Here is a 5,726-nt window from a genome sequence, read left to right as displayed (position 1 = left end):
TGATATAGTAGCGAAATTCTACGGGAGTAAAGCACGTTGCGGCCGAAAATTGTTAGTGATTAGCAGACGGACAGAGCCGATCTATGAGATGTTCCCGCATCAAAATGTATCTAAATGAAATAATAAAGCGAGAGAAATTAGAAAACAAAACAATAAAAAAGAAACTGAAAAAAAATAAAAATGTGGAAACCTAGTGAAACCAAAAAACCATTAACGATCAAAACAGAATATGTAAACAGAAAGGCAGAAAAAGAACAGGACATATCATAGTGAAAGGTCGAGACGAGTACTTTTTTGGAGAGAGAGAGAGAGAGAGAGAGAGAGAGAATCCCTGAAAAAAGTAGAAATACCATAAGAAAAAAGATACGATAGTACGCAGATATGTAGACAGAAATGGGCATAAGACGAAACACAGAAAGACGAAAAGTGGAATGATCCTGACAGTTTAGGTCTGAGAGAAAGAGCTGAGAAACTATAAAGCATGGGCAAGGAAAAGATGAAATTAAAAATGATTAAGGATTGTCCGTAATCTCAGGGGAATAGAGGATGGTCTCCACTATAACGAAAAAGTAAATAAAATCTGTAACTCATTTAGCGTTGCAAAATTTGATAAACTCTGCGGATTCCTGTTGCCCCATTTTACGTATGTACGAGAATGTGGGTTTACTGTATCTCCTTATCGTCCTTCTGCGTCAGTCTACTGCAGGATAAAGGTCTTTCGCTGCCTTTTCCGTTCAAGTCTGTTGAGTCTTAGGCTGTTCTATCCAGTCCCAGCGAATCTCCGAATGTCATCCCGCAATCTTGTTTTCTGTCTTCCCCTTTCTGTCACTCCATCTCTGGGTTGTCACTCGTTTATCCTGTTGGTCTTATGACCACATAAAGCTTTCTAAAAGGCTGAAATAAGATATACAAAAAGTATTTGTACATTTTGCCGAAAACAGCAAATATAAAATGCATGAAGTGAATTGGTAAAAAAAATAATGGAATGGGATTCATGCTGGGCAGCGTTTGGAAGAAGAAGAAGCGGAAGAAGAAGAAGAAAGAAGAGACTGAACAAATATATAATGGTCTCCGTCACATGGCAAAGATCATATCTGAACACTGATGGAGGAAGAAGAACTGATAAAAAGGAAGATTAAAGAAATTAAAGGCTCATGGACAACCAGTGAAAAGGGAATGAAAAAAGAAAGCAAAGAAAGATTCAGAAAAGCTGAGAGAAAGTATAAGAAACAGAATAGTCAGCTGAAATATAAACAGAGAATATGGATTAGTAAAATGTAAGCTACCACGAAGAAAAGCTCAGAGAAAAACAACTGGGGAATCGAGAGAAAGCTCAAGAAAATTAGGTTAAGACAAGGCAGAAAGAAACTTAAATCCATCAACCTGTTTACTCATTTATCGTTAAATTCTAGCTAACTATAGACAGCTTTGCCCAGATTAAGGGAGACTTTTCGAACTGAAGGGTTTAGGTACTGCCACCTTTACTCATTCTTTACTATATAACCAAGCAAAGTTAAATAAAGGCATGTGGTAGTAATCTGGTGTATGGATTATTCTTTTCATTCATTTTTTTTCCTTCCTCTGTTCTGCTATTGAAAAAAAAAAATCAGACTGAGAAGGCTAAAGACAAAATATAAAAAAGATAATTTGTAGACCGAAAGCAGAATCGCAAAAAGTAGGAAAATATATGAAAAAGCCAAAACACACATGGAACCGAAGGAAAGCTCAAGACATATTGCACAATCTTGAGCAGAAAAAAGGCATAAAGAAAAAGATACTGAATTTACAAGAACAGTTTTACACCAACAAGGGAAAAAGGCAAGTACAAGAAAGACGACTTGTGAAAAGACCCAAAGAAAAAAAAAAAGAGGATGAGAAAATATTTAGGAATAATTAGGTAAGATAAATGTAAAAAAATAAAGACGATGATGTTGATATTAATAAAAACACTCTGAATGGTGAAAAAGTAAGTAAGTAAATAATTAAAAATAAAGACAGTAAACCTTTCCATCAAAATGCATCATCTTGAGTTTACTCGTGCAATTTCCTTACGATTTATTTCACGTCTTGAGCTAGTGGGGTTAGATACAGTCTTCAGTAATAAATTCACTACGAGGGGTGTTGAATCCGACGGTATGACACTAAAATCATGGTATGTTTCTCTTGACTTTGTGATACAGCTGACTCCCTAGACAGAATGGAAAAAGGCTTGATAAAAGAAGCGCTAAATATAAATGGCGAGACAGCAGGAGGAAGGTAGAGAAAAAAAAATCCTTAAATGTCAGGAGAAGTGAGAAGAGGAGAAATAAAAAAAAAAAAACAAGAAAAAAGAAATCACGTGTGAGACTTAGCAAAGAAAATCGTCAAGGTGGAAGAGAACAGATGAATTTTGATGAGAAATGGCAAATATAATAGTCATTGGAATTTAGGAAAAATAATAAAAGGCACACGAAAGATTAAGAAAGAAAAAAAGAGCAGAGAAAATACACAAGATAAACTGGAGATGCAAGACTGGAAGAAAAACCAGACACGTTTTAAAATACGTGTAAAGTTTGAAAGCCAAACATCGAAAAAATTGCCCTTCTAAAGAGAGAGAGAGAGAGAGAGAGAGAGAGAATCTAACAAGGTAAGGTTTAAAATAAGCATAGACAAAGATGTAAGAAAATAATTATAAATAAAACCAGAAAAGGATAGGAATAAAATTAATAGAATGTCTGTGAGAAGGATGTATATGAAAGTCTATATAACAAAGAAAGAAAAATATCATTTAAAGATAAAAACTACAAAAAAAAACTAAACCTGAAATGTAAGGGAAAAAAATACAGGAAAAAAGTCCAGGAAAAGTGTACTAAACTGAGGCTGGACCAAAAAAGTTTTTTTTTTTTTTTTCGTGACTGACGTTACCGATAAAAATGAATGGAAGAAAAGAAAAACGAATGTGAGGTTACACACACACACACACACACACACACACACACACACACACACACACACACACACACACACACACACACACACACACACACACACACACACACACACACACACACACACACACACACACACACACACACACACACACACACACACACACACACACACACACACACACACACACACACACACACCAAAGACAGAATGAGTGAGGCCATAAACAAAGGGATGATATAAACTGAAAATGTCGAAAAAAAAAATGAGAATGTGATGAAGGAAGTAAAGTGCTTTAATAAGAACAAATCAGCTGAGGAAACGAAAGGAAACAGAACTGAGATAAAGATGTGAGAAATTCTAGGCTGTACAAAGATTAAGAAATTATATAGATGATTGAAAGTGAAAGTCAGTTATGGGAGATATACTGGAATTTGTAAATAAGTAAATAAATCCAAGTACGATAAAGTTGTTGAAGGAAATAAAACGTTGATGTGAAATACAGAACTAACTGAGAGGGAGAAATGTGTGTGTGTGTGTGTGTGTGTGTGTGTGTGTGTGTGTGTGTGAGAGAGAGAGAGAGAGAGAGAGAGAGAGAGAGAGAGAGAGAGATGGAAGGCGAGAGGGCGGGCTAGTGTGGGATTAAAGAGAAGAAGGGTTGGGGGCGGGAAAGGGATCAGAGAAGACAGGCGCCGGAGAACGGATCACGTGAGGCAGGAACTGAAGATAACTGGACCACCGTTGTAAGCCCGAAGAGAGAGTAGAAGGAAGGGAGAAGAAGGGAGAAGATGGTTAAGAAAAGGAAAGGGAGGGGAAAGAAGAGAGAAGATGATTAAGGAAAGGACGAGGAAGGGAGAAGATGAGGAGAAGGTGGGGAGAAAAGGGAGGATAGGGTTACGAGAAGAAGAAGGACTGGAAAAAGAAGAGAAGGGGGAGAAGAATGTTAATTGAAGCCACAACAAGAAAAATAGAAGAAAGAAGAAAGTCGAAACGAAGGGAAGGGAAGAGAAGAAAAGAAAAGGAATAAGGTGAAGTGAAGGGAAACAGAGAGATTAACGAAAACGAAGGGAAGGTGAAGAGAGAAATGGGATGGAAAAAGGTAAAAAGAAAGGAAGGGAAAGGAAGGTATGAGGTATGATATGTGAGGGCAGACGCGATTTTGGAGCTTAGTCTCAGTGCTAACCTCTGTAACTTATGCCTTTGAGCCTGTTGCGGGTAAAATAATAGAGAGAGAAAAAAACTCAAAAGAGGAAGGAGAGGGTAGGGGGAGAGAGAGGGAAAATAAAGAAAGAACGAAGGGAGAAATAAAGGCGAGAGAGAGAGAGAGAGAGAGAGAGAGAGAGAGAGAGAGAGAGAGAGAATGAAAAATGAAGTGAGCTAGTTATTGGAAGTAACTGAGAAAATTTTTTAATGAAGACAGCACCGTAAACAAAAGAAAAGGAATTTAAAAAAAAAAGTACGAGGTATAGAGAAAGGGAAATACGTCTGACGCACCTCGGTTTGACGTCATCGCTTGAGTGACGTGCGAGGCTTCCAAACACCTTTTCCTTAGCGATTTAATTATTATTTATTACGTTTACCATTTACCCCGTGTGGTATTTATCTTTAGGGTAGTCTGTGAATAGCGCTGTACAAGAAACACACCCGGTGGTATCTTCTTGTTTCAGGGACGGCTAAGGCTGCTGGTGTGGGCGTGGGTGTGGCAGTGGGCGTAGGAAATGAGTAAATGATGAAGTGTAGACATTGATAACATAGCCGTCCCAGCCACACACGAGAAGAATGGAATGAGAGAGTTATATATGGGTCATTCTGTATATATATATTTTTCTAATCGACATAGCTTTCAAAAATCGATTCCAATAATTTCTTGACATTCGAAAAAAAAATGAAAATAAGGTTATAGTATAGAGTCCCTTTTGCTGGTGAGAATATGAAGAAAACTCCCTAGCACCTCTTCCTTAGTGATTTATTTTTAGCTGGTTAATATCAGTGTGCATGTTATTTATGCTGACTTTGGTGGCATATTTTAAGTGACACAGAAGAGTATAGTAAGGAGTAATATGCAAAGTAAATCGCTTAGGAAGAGGTGTTAGGAAGTTTCATCAGAATCTTCTCCTCGTCCTCGTCCTCCTCCTCCTCTTCTTCTTCTTCTTCTTCTTCTTCTTCCTCTTCTTCTTGTTCTTGTTCTTCTTGTTCTTGTTCTTCTTGTTCTTGTTCTTGTTCTTCTTGTTCTTGTTCTTGTTCTTCTTGTTCTTGTTCTTGTTCTTCTTCCTCTTCTTGTTCTTGTTCTTGTTCTTCTTGTTCTTGTTCTTGTTGTTCTTCTTCTTCTTGTTCTTCTTCTTCTTCTCCTTCCTCTTTTTCCTCTTCTTTTTCTTGTTACATAGGATTACATTTAATTAAAGCAGGACATTTGAAAGTGACCTGGAAAACAAAAGACAGTATGCAATCCTAGTTTAGAGAGTCTTCATAAAATCACACGTACATCCTAACAATAAAATAAGGACTGGGTAAGAAGGAAAATAAAGAAAAGACTGCCTGGAGAGGACGAGAGTGGGGGGAAACGTGCGCACGAAGGTGGTGGCAGGAAGTTTGCGAGGGCGTGATAGGTTCTTAAGACGCTGCTGACCTCACTCACAAGAAAGATAAACTGGGCAGACTCAACACCGCTATGGCATCAGGCACACCGGGAGAGCTTAGAGCAGGATTGAGAGTAAGGATGTGAGCTTGGAGTGCCAGAGAGCTTGGAGGAGTGAGTGTGTAACAGGAGAATTTGGAGGAGGAGTGAGGGTGGAGCTGGA

The sequence above is a fragment of the Coenobita brevimanus genome, chromosome 101, assembly GCF_032717465.1.
Source record: "Coenobita brevimanus isolate Jiangsu-jjx chromosome 101, ASM3271746v2, whole genome shotgun sequence".
NCBI classification, from domain to species: domain Eukaryota; kingdom Metazoa; phylum Arthropoda; class Malacostraca; order Decapoda; family Coenobitidae; genus Coenobita; species Coenobita brevimanus.
This window is presented reverse-complemented; position numbering follows the sequence as displayed.